Genomic DNA, 14,923 nt, shown 5'->3' with positions numbered 1-14,923 from the left:
AGTTGAGAGTGTAAGAATGAAAGAAAAGTGAAGGGAATGAGACTTTAAGGGGGAGTTTACGGCTTGAATGTTGAGCAGTGACTCTAGCAGGTACTTCCTGACACTCATTCCTTGAAAGTATTAGGCTCAGAACACCCAAAAAGACTTTAAACAGTGCTAAAAGATAGCAGGAGCGAGTCTGACTTAAGGTTTGATTGTACCGACCTTTCAAAGAAATTTTTTTGGGTTGTCACAAATAAATATACAAAATGTGCTAACTTGGTAAAGGTGTGAACTTATAGGATAATATATTATTAGCATTAACAGTCAATAATTATTCTTAGGCATATAGATTCAACAATCTCCCACTTGCACAAGATTCATTATAACACTGACATAGATAGTTGTTGACATCTAGCAATGGGCTACTGTCCCTAACAACATATAAAGGGTGCCATCTCATAAACAACCAATTCTAGGAGCTCTAAGATATATTTGTTACTACAGGTGAGGTATCAGTTATTCCTTTATCTCAGACATCATGCCAAACATGAGATATGGATCACTATCAATCTCATTTAGTGTTCAACTTTTAGTAAGGCCTTATATGTCTAACTCTCAATGAATAAGATGGAAAAATCCCATCTCGACTATATACGCCCATCAATGTAGTTCGTTCCATACCCAAAGATGGCGCTTATGACTACCTTTTACAGAATAATGTTAAACCATGTTAAAGCACAAAAATTCCTACACTTCAAGTCCTAAATATGTATCTTAGGTCTAAGAATAAAAATATACAACATTGATCAAAACATCACTCATGACTACGATCCATAAAGTGATTTTGATACGGGTCTAGTCCAATACTTTTTCTCCTAATCAAGTATCTATGAAGTTGGTAGCATCTCTTGCTATTAAAGGATTTAAACATGTTAATATAGAACACAACAATTATTTAATGAAAGACTCATATCCAATATCGCAACTCATTACAATATATGTTGCTTATATTGTTCCAATATCCAAATACTAAATCAAAATCAAATACATCTACTTATATCAACAAGTTCCTATAACACCAACTTGACTTTCAAGATTCAGCTAATGAAGGATCTTTGTTAAGTATATCTGAAAAACTTGATTTGTATAAACTTTTCCAATACAACCATTTTCAATATATATATATATATATATATATATATATATATATATATATATATATATATATATATATATATATATATATATATATATATATATATAGAGAGAGAGAGAGAGAGCGAGAGAGAGAGAGAGAGAGACAGAAAGAGAGCTAGGTCCAAATATTTCCTACAACTATTATGTGCATGAATGCACCAATAGGAATTTAGGGAAAATAAATAATTAAATAAATCATTTGAGTTAGGGACGGATCTTCATTAGGACAAGGGGGGTTGTGGCCCTCCCCCCTATTTTTTCAGAACTAGTCCCTTTACTTTTAAATTTTTTACATATTAGACCTTAAACTATAATAATTGACTGTGCCCCCCCCCCCTATTCTCCACTTTTTCTACGTATTTTACTTCCCCCCCCCCCCCAACTCGAATGTTCAAGCTCCGTCACTGATTTGAGTGTATTATAGTAATCTTTTCCTATTTAATATGGTAGATAATTAATATATTTATTATCCCTTTAAATATGGGATATCAAAGTCAAACCCTATAGAAATTGGAAGGCAACGAAGGCGAAGAAGGTGGAAGCCCTAATTTCATATTAAAACGAAGGAACAAATGTTGGGTCATTTCGTCTTATCTTCTTCCCCGAAAAAATGAGACTCACAAACAACGACACATGATATGAGTCACAAACCAAACTACTCTTTTTCTTATTCTTCATTAGGTACAATCCTCTGCTCTCATCTTCGTCTGCACCAACTTCTTTATGGAGGGTGGTGTTGCAACGGTGCAACATAACCTCAAGATCCAACCTTCTGTCTCACTCCTCCCCTCATCTCAATCCTCCTTCTGTGGCACCAAATTCAACACCTCCATTCAACATAACTTGATTTTGAATTGAAAATCATAACCAATCGTAGGAACCATTTGGGTTATTTGTAACACCCGTGTTTCTGGGCTAGGCATTAATGTTGATGTAATAGTCTGAGTTAACCTTTGTAACTCGTTATGAAATAATAAGAATGTATTATTTGATTTATGTCTAATTGTTGTGACTTAACTGAATTAAGGATAATTTAAGCGTTAAAAATAAAATGTTAGATAAACCCGATATCGATACATGAAGTTGTAGTGGTCGTGGCAAGGTTTCCGAATATATAAAGAAAGCCGAAATCCGAGTTATAACGAAGAAGTTATGACATGTCGAAGCTTCGCGACAGAACCGACATGACGCTGAATGAAGTAAATAGTGAATTTACGATAGAGCGATATTTAGCCTTAGTGATCTAAACGAAAGTCGTAGAATACGTTAAACCGAGAGCGTCCATAAAAAAGAACGTCTAAATCTGACTTCGTATGAGGAATTTATGATTTTTCGAAGTTTCGACTTAGTGCTATGCGGCCCAAAGTTCAAATATGAGATCGAATGATATTTGGCCGAAACAGTCTAAACAAGAACCGAATATCTCGTCGATAGTAGTCCAACGGTGAAAAGACGGACGAAAACGGACGTCAGTTGAAGAAGTTATGATATTATAATGGAGTTTTCCTGTCCCATCCTACTAAATATAATATAATAAAAATAAAATCAAAATTAGCCGACGGAGTCTAAATGAAAGTTGTAGAGCTTAGTCTCACCTACACGTGGATATAAAGAACGTCGAAGACGGAGCTCGTATGAGGAAGATATGAATTTCGGAAGTTTTTAAATAATATAAATTTTATTATTTATTCGGATAATATCCAAATCCGACGCATCTTGATCTGTTCCGAAGGGTACGCCCAGCGTACTAGGTGTATGCCCTGCGTACATGTCGACACTAAAGTATGTCCTGCGTACGAGGAAGTTACGCACAATGTACTGCTGCCTCATGCGGTCCGAAGAAGAGCCACGTTCCACCACCCGAAGTTCGCCACCTGGAGGCCTGATCCAAACTACGCCATGCGTAGAGCTTTGTACGCCCAACGTACAAAGCGAGGTTCAACCCCTATAAAAGGCATGCAAGGGCTGCCGATCTTTTTTGCCAAATTTCTTTTCTCTCTCCCATATTTCCTCGTTTTACATGCAACAAATACCCTCGAAGCCCCGGTATCAATCCCGACACCCGAAGCAATTCCCGAAGCCTCGAAGATCCTGAGAAGTAAAGTTTCCGAGCCGAAACTCTGCCCGCATAAAGCCCGATTTTGGAGAAAACGTCCCGGTTTTATCGAAAATGATTATTTTAAGAGACAAGGTGCTGTCCGATCATCGTTTTATCAGGTTAGTGTGTAGTTACTTTCTTCTAACACATAAATACGAAGTATTCTCTTTAAAATACATGTTGCGTGTTTATATGTCGTGTGTTATTCGAAATGAGTATTGATTGAATGTTTTATACATGTGTTATGTTGTATATATATATATATATATATATATATATATATATATCTACAAAGATGTTGGGTAGAACATGGGTAGATAGTGGATGTGTGATGAAATAAAATGATGAGAGGCCTCGATGTTGATGTTGTTAATCTAGTCATTTAGCAGAGTATGGATGATGACCACGGACTCTTTCTAGACTGTCCAGTGGAACGCTGGCAGGTTCATAACCTGTAGGTGTTGTGAACGATGTGTTCACCGGTGTACTCTATCCCCCTCATGGTTGCCTTAGAACATTCATTACTGAGGAAATCCCTATGCAGTAGTGTCCATCCTGATGAAAATCCTAGATTAGGTCCCTTGTAACAGTTGTTGTCATAGGGACGTAAAGTGAGGATAATAGGAATGGGTAGTTGGGTTATTGTTGGTTGGTGAAATTAAATATAATTATTTATTGTGGGTTGAAAACCCTATATACTCACCAGACTCCCAAGCCTGACCCACTCAGTTTTATTTGTATTACAAGTAGTGGTGCGAGAGCATAAGTTGGACAACTTGTGAAGATATTTTGTTTGTAGGCCAGTAGTTATGTATAACTGTTGTAAGGCTTATAATATGTTGTTTATGCTTTTGTGCCTGTATCGGAACATGACATCTTGAGTTTTGATATATAATGAAAATACATTTCTTTAAGGAATACTTTGATAAATTTTATTTATTATATTCTGTTTTGGGAACGAATTCCGCAACTCTTTTAAATCAAAGGATTACTCTAAAAATTAATTTAAAAGCGTAAATTAAATCGGTCTTTTCTGGCGGTGATTTTGCGGATGTCACATTATTTCTCCCTCTGTCTCTCTCTTGGCTTAATTAAAATAGTGGAGTTGGAAATCCATGTCAGGTGGTGATGGTGAAAGTAGCAAATTTCATGCAAGAATTCATCTTTGTAAGTCCTTTATACCTCTTTCTCCTTTTGTAATTTTGATTCTTATTATTGGATAATTACCATAAAATTTTGATTATAGGTGTATCTGGCAGCAATTCTGCCGGAATGGAAGATCAAGTTCTAATTCTGTCATAATGGAATCTTGATTTTATAGCATGGAATCTCAAATTACTCGTTAGTATTTGAAGGTATACACTCTTTTATTGTAAATTTAGTCATATTCATGTATTTATTAATTACATATGATGTATGTTTCATCAAATGGTGTATAAAGATATGAGCATCTGATTTTGCCCGCTAATTGTTTGCTAAAATTCTTGAAACAAATATTTCAGCCAATTTTTTTGTAATCTTTGAACTATCATATCTCTCTCATACTAGCTTGGAATGATTTGAAGAGTTTTATGCATGTTCTCCTTTGTGTTAGATACAAGTTAGGTTCTGAAGTCATTTTAATCAGATTAATATTGGTTGAGTTACAGTCCTTCGAACATTGGATGCTACAACTATATTTTTAGTACTTCTACTTTGTTCAGAAAACTTTTGTGATATTTGAACTGTCATATTTCCCACATTCTTGTTGTAATAATATGACATTTTTCCAACATATTGTCCTCTGTGTTAGCTACAATGTAGGCTCTAGAATCATTGTAATTAGATTAAGTCGATTATTTGGATCAAGTGACTCGGGGAATACTTGATCAAGTGACTCGAGTATTACATTCTATTAGAATAAACTAAAAGTCTTTAATGTCTAATGCATTCTATTAGAATTTATAGTTTTATTCTTTTAGAATATACTAAAAGTTTTAATATTTAAAGTTGCTTATGTTTTCTTTGTGGATATAGATTTTGATTTTGAAGAGGCCGCCATTGATATGGAAAAAGAAGAAAACATGGAGAACGAGAGTATTCTAGCAGAATGTATTCTGCTAGAATGTATAAAGTGTTTTTGAACAATAATGTTCTTTCAGAATGGATTAATGTTTTTTTTATAGATTTTGATGTTTTTATTTTTATTTTTTTTAACCATTCTTAGTTTTAATCTTGAAGAATAAGTGTGTGTTCTTAGTGAAAGTTGATGACTTGAAGATCTAACCAAAAGAGATGATTTTATGGATGAAATCATAGGGGTGTACTAGATTAATAAGAATAACAACTCAAAGATGGAAAAACACTTACGTTTTTGAAGATCTAAGATGAAAGGCTTGATGATACTTGAGAGAGAATGGAAGTTTCTTGAGTTGAGAGTGTAAGAATGAAAGAAAAGTGAAGGGAATGAGACTTTAAGGGGGAGTTTACGGCTTGAATGTTGAACAGTGACTCTAGCAGGTACTTCCTGACACTCATTCCTTGAAATTATTAGGCTCAGAACACCCAAAAAGACTTTAAACAGTGCTAAAAGATAGCAGGAGCGAGTCTGACTTAAGGTTTGATTGTACCGACTTTTCAAAGAAATTTTTTTGGGTTGTCACAAATAAATATACAAAATGTGCTAACTTGGTAAAGGTGTGAACTTATAGGATGATATATTATTACCATTAACAGTCAATAATTATTCTTAGGCATATAGATTCAACAATCTCCCACTTGCACAAGATTCATTATAACACTGACATAGATAGTTGTTGACATCTAGCAATGGGCTACTGTCCCTAACAACATATAAAGGGTGCCATCTCATCAACAACCAATTCTAGGAGCTCTGAGATATAATTGTTACTACAGGTGAGGTATCAGTTATTCCTTTATCTCAGACATCATGTCGAACATGAGATATGGATCACTATCAATCTCATTTAGTGTTCAACTTTTAGTAAGGCCTTATATGTCTAACTCTCAATGAATAAGATGGAAAAATCCCATCTCGACTATATACGCCCATCAATGTAGTTCGTTCCATACCCAAAGATGGCGCTTATGACTACCTTTTACAGAATAATGTTAAACCATGTTAAAGCACAAAAATTCCTACACTTCAAGTCCTAAATATGTATCTTAGGTCTAAGAATAAAAATATACAACATTGATCAAAACATCACTCATGACTACGATCCATAAAGTGATTTTGATACGGGTCTAGTCCAATACTTTTTCTCCTAATCAAGTATCTATGAAGTTGGTAGCATCTCTTGCTATTAAAGGATTTAAACATGTTAATATAGAACACAACAATTATTTAATGAAAGACTCATATCCAATATCGCAACTCATTACAATATATGTTGCTTATATTGTTCCAATATCCAAATACTAAATCAAAATCAAATACATCTACTTATATCAACAAGTTCCTATAACACCAACTTGACTTTCAAGATTCAGCTAATGAAGGATCTTTGTTAAGTATATCTAAAAAACTTGATTTGTATAAACTTTGCCAATACAACCATTTTCAATATATATATATATATATATATATATATATATATATATATATATATATAGAGAGAGAGAGAGAGAGAGAGAGAGAAAGAGAGCTAGGTTCAAATATTTCCTACAACTATTGTGTGCATGAATGCACCAATAGGAATTTAGGGAAAATAAATAATTAAATAAATCATTTGAGTTAGGGATGGATCTTCATTAGGACAAGGGGGGTTGTGGCCCCCCCCCTATTTTTTTCAGAACTAGTCCCTTTACTTTTAAATTTTTTACATATTAGACCTTAAACTATAATAATTGACTGTGCCCCCCCCCCCCCCCTATTCTCCACTTTTTCTACGTATTTTACTTTTGCCCCCCCCCCCTCCCCTACTCGAATGTTCAAGCTTCGTCACTGATTTGAGTGTATTATAGTAATCTTTTCCTATTTAATATGGTAGATAATTAATATATTTATTATCCCTTTAAATATGGGATATCAAAGTCAAACCCTATAGAAATTGGAAGGCAACGAAGGCGAAGAAGGTGGAAGCCCTAATTTCATATTAAAACGAAGGAACAAATGTTGGGTCATTTCGTCTTATCTTCTTCCCCGAAAAAATGAGACTCACAAACAACGACACATGATATGAGTCACAAACCAAACTACTCTTTTTCTTATTCTTCATTAGGTACAATCCTCTGCTCTCATCTTCGTCTGCACCAATTTCTCTATGGAGGGTGGTGTTGCAACGGTGCAACATAACCTCAAGATCCAACCTTCTGTCTCACTCCTCCCCTCATCTCAATCCTCCTTCTGTGGCACCAAATTCAACACCTCCATTCAACATAACTTGATTTTGAATTGAAAATCATAACCAATCGTAGGAACCATTTGGGTTATTTGTAACACCCGTGTTTCTGGGCTAGGCATTAATGTTGATGTAATAGTCTGAGTTAACCTTTGTAACTCGTTATGAAATAATAAGAATGTATTATTTGATTTATGTCTAATTGTTGTGACTTAACTGAATTAAGGATAATTTAAGCGTTAAAAATAAAATGTTAGATGAACCCGATATCGATACATGAAGTTGTAGTGGTCATGGCAAGGTTTCCGAATATATAAAGAAAGCCGAAATCCGAGTTATAACGAAGAAGTTATGACATGTCGAAGCTTCACGACAGAACCGACACGACGCTGAATGAAGTAAATAGTGAATTTACGATAGAGCGATATTTAGCCTTAGTGATCTAAACGAAAGTCGTAGAATACGTTAAACCGAGAGCGTCCATAAAAAAAGAACGTCTAAATCTGACTTCGTATGAGGAATTTATGATTTTTCGAAGTTTCGACTTAGTGCTATGCGGCCCAAAGTTCAAATATGAGATCGAATGATATTTGGCCGAAACAGTCTAAACAAGAACCGAATATCTCGTCGATAGTAGTCCAACGGTGAAAAGACGGATGAAAACGGACGTCAGTTGAAGAAGTTATGATATTATAATGGAGTTTTCCTGTCCCATCCTACTAAATATAATATAATAAAAATAAAATCAAAATTAGCCGACAGAGTCTAAATGAAAGTTGTAGAGCTTAGTCTCACCTACACGTAGATATAAAGAACGTCGAAGACGGAGCTCGTATGAGGAAGATATGAATTTCGGAAGTTTTTAAATAATATAAATTTTATTATTTATTCGGATAATATCCAAATCCGACGCATCTTGATCTGTTCCGAAGGGTACGCCCAGCGTACTAGGTGTATGCCCTGCGTACATGTCGACACTAAAGTATGTCCTGCGTACGAGGAAGTTACGCACAATGTACTGCTGCCTCATGCGGTCCGAAGAAGAGCCACGTTCCACCACCCGAAGTTCGCCACCTGGAGGCCTGATCCGAACTACGCCATGCGTAGAGCTTTGTACGCCCAACGTACAAAGCGAGGTTCAGCCCCTATAAAAGGCATGCAAGGGCTGCCGATCTTTTTTGCCAAATTTCTTTTCTCTCTCCCATATTTCCTCGTTTTACATGCAAGAAATACCCTCGAAGCCCCGGTATCAATCCCGACACCCGAAGCAATTCCCGAAGCCTCGAAGATCCCGAGAAGTAAAGTTTCCGAGCCGAAACTCTGCCTGCATAAAGCCCGATTTTGGAGAAAACGTCCCGGTTTTATCGAAAATGATTATTTTAAGAGACAAGGTGCTGTCCGATCATCGTTTTATCAGGTTAGTGTGTAGTTACTTTCTTCTAACACATAAATACGAAGTATTCTCTTTAAAATACATGTTGCGTGTTTATATGTCGTGTGTTATTCGAAATGAGTATTGATTGAATGTTTTATACATGTGTTATGTTGTATATATATATATATATATATATATATATATATATATATATATATATATATCCACAAAGATGTTGGGTAGAACATGGGTAGATAGTGGATGTGTGATGAAATAAAATGATGAGAGGCCTCGATGTTGATGTTGTTAATCTAGTCATTTAGCAGAGTATGGATGATGACCACGGACTCTTTCTAGACTGTCCAGTGGAACGCTGGCAGGTTCATAACCTGTAGGTGTTGTGAACGATGTGTTCACCGGTGTACTCTATCCCCCTCATGGTTGCCTTAGAGCATTCATTACTGAGGAAACCCCTATGCAGTAGTGTCCATCCTGATGAAAATCCTAGATTAGGTCCCTTGTAACAGTTGTTGTCATAGGGACGTAAAGTGAGGATAATAGGAATGGGTAGTTGGGTTATTGTTGGTTGGTGAAATTAAATATAATTATTTATTGTGGGTTGAAAACCCTATATACTCACCAGACTCCCAAGCCTGACCCACTCAGTTTTATTTGTATTACAAGTAGTGGTGTGAGAGCATAAGTTGGACAACTTGTGAAGATATTTTGTTTGTAGGCCAGTAGTTATGTATAACTGTTGTAAGGCTTATAATATGTTGTTTATGCTTTTGTGCCTGTATCGGAACATGACATCTTGAGTTTTGATATATAATGAAAATACATTTCTTTAAGGAATACTTTGATAAATTTTATTTATTATATTCTGTTTTGGGAACGAATTCCGCAACTCTTTTAAATCAAAGGATTACTCTAAAAATTAATTTAAAAGCGTAAATTAAATCGGTCTTTTCTGGCGGTGATTTTGCGGATGTCACATTATTTCTCCCTCTGTCTCTCTCTTGGCTTAATTAAAATAGTGGAGTTGGAAATCCATGTCAGGTGGTGATGGTGAAAGTAGCAAATTTCATGCAAGAATTCGTCTTTGTAAGTCCTTTATACCTCTTTTTCCTTTTGTAATTTTGATTCTTATTATTGGATAATTACCATAAAATTTTGATTATAGGTGTATCTGGCAGCAATTCTGCCGGAATGGAAGATCAAGTTCTAATTCTGTCATAATGGAATCTTGATTTTATAGCATGGAATCTCAAATTACTCGTTAGTATTTGAAGGTATACACTCTTTTATTGTAAATTTAGTCATATTCATGTATTTATTAATTACATATGATGTATGTTTCATCAAATGGTGTATAAAGATATGAGCATCCGATTTTGCCCGCTAATTGTTTGCTAAAATTCTTGAATCAAATATTTCAGCCAATTTTTTTGTAATCTTTGAACTATCATATCTCTCTCATACTAGCTTGGAATGATTTGAAGAGTTTTATGCATGTTCTCCTTTGTGTTAGATACAAGTTAGGTTCTGAAGTCATTTTAATCAGATTAATATTGGTTGAGTTACAGTCCTTCGAACATTGGATGCTACAACTATATTTTTAGTACTTCTACTTTGTTCAGAAAACTTTTGTGATATTTGAACTGTCATATTTCCCACATTCTTGTTGTAATAATATGACATTTTTCCAACATATTGTCCTCTGTGTTAGCTACAATGTAGGCTCTAGAATCATTGTAATTAGATTAAGTCGATTATTTGGATCAAGTGACTCGGGGAATACTTGATCAAGTGACTCGAGTATTACATTCTATTAGAATAAACTAAAAGTCTTTAATTTCTAATGCATTCTATTAGAATTTATAGTTTTATTCTTTTAGAATATACTAAAAGTTTTAATATTTAAATTTGCTTATGTTGTCTTTGTGGATATAGATTTTGATTTTGAAGAGGCCGCCATTGATATGGAAAAAGAAGAAAACATGGAGAACGAGAGTATTCTAGCAGAATGTATTCTGCTAGAATGTATAAAGTGTTTCTGAACAATAATGTTCTTTCAGAATGGATTAATGTTTTTTTTTTTTATAGATTTTGATGTTTTTATTTTTATTTTTTTTAACCATTCTTAGTTTTAATCTTGAAGAATAAATGTAAGTCTTGTTCTTTATGAATTAATGTAATTAGTGATTCTTGAAAAATAAAATCCGTATTCTTTAGAAAATGTTATTCTTGATAATATATTGTATAATTCTTTAAGCATGTTAATTATAAAAACTATATTGAATGAACCATAATCTACAAGAATAAAATCGAAAATATATTTACTAGTTTATGTTTGACTCTCTATCATTCTGACAGAATAAAATCGGTTAGTATTAGAAATTATAGTAGAATGAAATTTGAATTAATTTAGATAATTCAGATTTAAAAAAAGAAAATTAATTATCCCTTAAAATCCGAAAATTTGCTTTTTTTAGTATAGGATAATTGACCAAAACACCATTCTGCTGAAATTTGTGTGATTATATGGTATATGTTACCCTATTGTAATATCGTAGACCCTCAGATCAAGGCCATTAATTTTATTCATCCATTGGTCTAGAATTGTGGTTACGGGCACACAATAGATGTAAGAAACAAAATAACCAAACCCTATATATATAAAGAAAAACTATTGAGAATGTATTATATTCTTAAATATGACTTAGATACCAATACTTGCGTAATGGGATTACACATAGTCATAATGCACTATATATTAATCATCTTAGTGTGTGGTTCCCCGAAGAACAATGTACTCTATCTCTGATGTGTAACTGCAATTAAAATCTACATGGAATCACTTTCCATGTAACTTTATCTTCACTCATAATGAGGAGACGCCTAATTGTGATGAAGTGTCATCACAATCTATTTGGAAGTTCAGCACATGTGTAACATCTTTAAACATAGATTTCTTTCAGATACTCCTTAGATATGGATTGCCATCAATTTCATTTAGTGTTCAACTTTTAGAGTCCTTAGATGTCTAACTCTCAAAAAATAAGAGGGATAATGTCACAACTAGAAATTTTGTGTCTTGTAATAACTATACTTAAGTAAAACATTGAACCAAAAACTTAAGATCATGTGTGATGCCTTCAAAAACTTCAATAAAATACATCATACATGTACTTCAAATAGTCAACAAACAATTGGAAACCCTAGAAGTTCTTGTTTAGGTCCATTTTGGACTAGGACTTCCTTATTGGGCCCAAATGGACCAATAAGCTTCCAATTTGACTATCATGGGCTTAGAACCCTTAAATGGGCTCTAATTGGACCCACATACATTTATTTCAACATTTTGGGCCATATTGGGCCTAAAATGAAATAAATTAAAAAGTTTTGAACCATGATTAACTTAAACTAGCCCAACAAAGTATGAAGATCATATTATATTTCTTTTAGGTTAAAACTCATCCAACCTAACCTCTACATGGGCTTGAGGGCATTAAAGCCCAAATTTTCCTTTTCCTTCAAATTTCTCTGCCCAAGGCCCAAATCCAAGAAGAAATGAAGAAGGTTTGACTTTCATTGCCACCTCTTTATTCTCTCATGGATCTCCATGCACAAACACATGTTTCCATGCACATATCACTTCACTCATTTCTCTTCCCCCTCTTTCTTTTCCCTTTGGCCGAGAGTTTCCACACACACACACACATCTCACAAAAATCTCTCTAAACCACTCAAGACTTCTCGCTTCCTCTCCATTCAAAATCTCGAAATTTTGCTTATGTTTCAAGAGGATTTTACAAGATAATCATCATCCTTTGGTAAGTTTTTCCATGTCTAAGTTACAAAACTCCCCTCTCATATAAGATCACTTATTCTAAACAAGTTTCTTTGGTGATCATACTCCTAGAAAACTCCATAAACTCGAGATCTTCATCAAAGGGTGCTAGGGCAAAAAATCACCAAACTTTCTTCCATCTCTTCTTCAAAAACCGAAACCACACCCTAAGGTGAGCTTCATACTCCCTATTTTTCTGTTTTATAAGTTTTAGAGGGGGGGAATACAAGTGAAAGTGTAGATCTATATGTGTTTTGTATGCCTTGTATGATTTCTATGCTTATATGTGTGTTTTTGTGTGATTATGATGTTGGATCTAGGCATATACTCCTAAAAATCGAGATGTAATTTATGTTAAACGATACTATCATAAATTATATCACAACATACAAAGTATTCCAAGAAAAATAGCTAAGTGGCTTAATAACATCTTCTTTGGGCTAAAAACTCATTTTTGGGCACAAAATGTTAAAAAAATAAAGTTAAAGGGCCCAAATTGACATATTGCGAATTCTGATGGATGAGAGTAGTCAAAACAGTTTCAATAAAGTGTTTTCTGGAAATATATTCTTTTGGAGGATTAAAAATATGAATTTCAAGCTTAATGGGCTAAAAATGACATTTTTGGCCCAATAGGGCCCATTATGCGAAACTTTCTGTTTTGAGGGGCTAAAACTGTATTTTTATGTAAAACAGTGGACTATTAGTGTTCCAAATCCTTTTCTAAGGTTGAAAATGCTTTTCATAATTTAAAAGGACCAAAGTTGCAAAAATTTTCCAATTTGGGCCAAAAATGTAAAAACTGCGAAAAAGAGGGGTTACAACCTAGAAAACTGTATTTTCAGGGATGAAAACTGTTTTCAACTAAGAATATGCTGAAAAATGTCAATTGCAATAAGTTTTGGTGTTAAATGACAAGAAAATTGGCATAAGGACTAAACCGGAAACTTATTTATTCCAAAGGTTGAAAAAGTAAATTTACCAACTAACGAGGGGCTGAAAACAGAAAATTCTCAATGTTAATTCAATACATCCGTTGTGGTTAAATAATGGTGCTATGGCTACCGACGAATTACAATACACAACAATACCAAAAATCGTTCTAAAACGAATTGATTCGGTCTCGAATCAATAACAACCCGAAACTACTAACACGACGATAACTCGATTCATACAAGTAACATTTGGGAATTCAATATACACGTGAGAGTGCACAGACGTCGACGCACCATCTTTGGGCCCCAAAGTGTAAAATCTTGTTTGTTGGGCCTAGCTAGCCCGATGACCTGATCTTTAGGCCCGAAGACTTCAACCTTACGAGTTGTTGGGTCTTACATGATCCAACACAGCGTAAAAGGACTTTCAATGGCTTTTATACTATTGGTCCCCAATGGTCCTTTGGTACAGCTAGTAAAGTCGGTTATTCACATGCGAGTTGGGCCAAGGGCCCTTCGCACTCATTTTATCCCCAACCGGCTAATGGAGTTATCGAGGTCTTCGTGCCCTCTTTCTCTTCGGATGCGGGACTACAAGAAGTCAGGGCGGTCGGATTACGTGAATAGTACGAACGACGCCTACGGGATCGTTTGTATAATTGTAAACTGGTCGTTTGCGTAACGCATGTTTACAAAAATTAATGCGCAATAATCTGACGTCGCCTGGAATCAATGACTTCATATGCCGCAATGGTACAACAACTACATGGAATTCAAAGTGTTAGGAAAACATCGGGTTTTCCTAGGGTTTTTCAATACATACTGTTTCGAAATGTACACAAGTTTAATGAACACTTTTTACAACTATAGAAACAAACAAGCATACTTATGGATCTTCACAAACTTTTTCATAAACTCTTTTCAGAAAATATCGGATTTTCTAGTGGTTTTCAAATAATACAAAACGTTGTTTTTAAAATACCGCTTATGAACTCACCAACATTTCATATGTTGATGTTTTTCAAAATACTTGTATTCTCAGGTAACAAGTAAACCGAGGGGAAAATGTACTCAGTGATGGCTTGCAGTTTGTTTATTCATGATCGAACAATTTAGTTTTGGGAATGTAATGCTAAAACA

The sequence above is a fragment of the Lactuca sativa genome, chromosome 5 (assembly GCF_002870075.4).
Source record: "Lactuca sativa cultivar Salinas chromosome 5, Lsat_Salinas_v11, whole genome shotgun sequence".
Taxonomy (NCBI): Eukaryota; Viridiplantae; Streptophyta; class Magnoliopsida; order Asterales; family Asteraceae; genus Lactuca; species Lactuca sativa.
The sequence above is the reverse complement of the archived record's forward strand: the minus strand, read 5'-3'. Positions refer to the sequence as shown.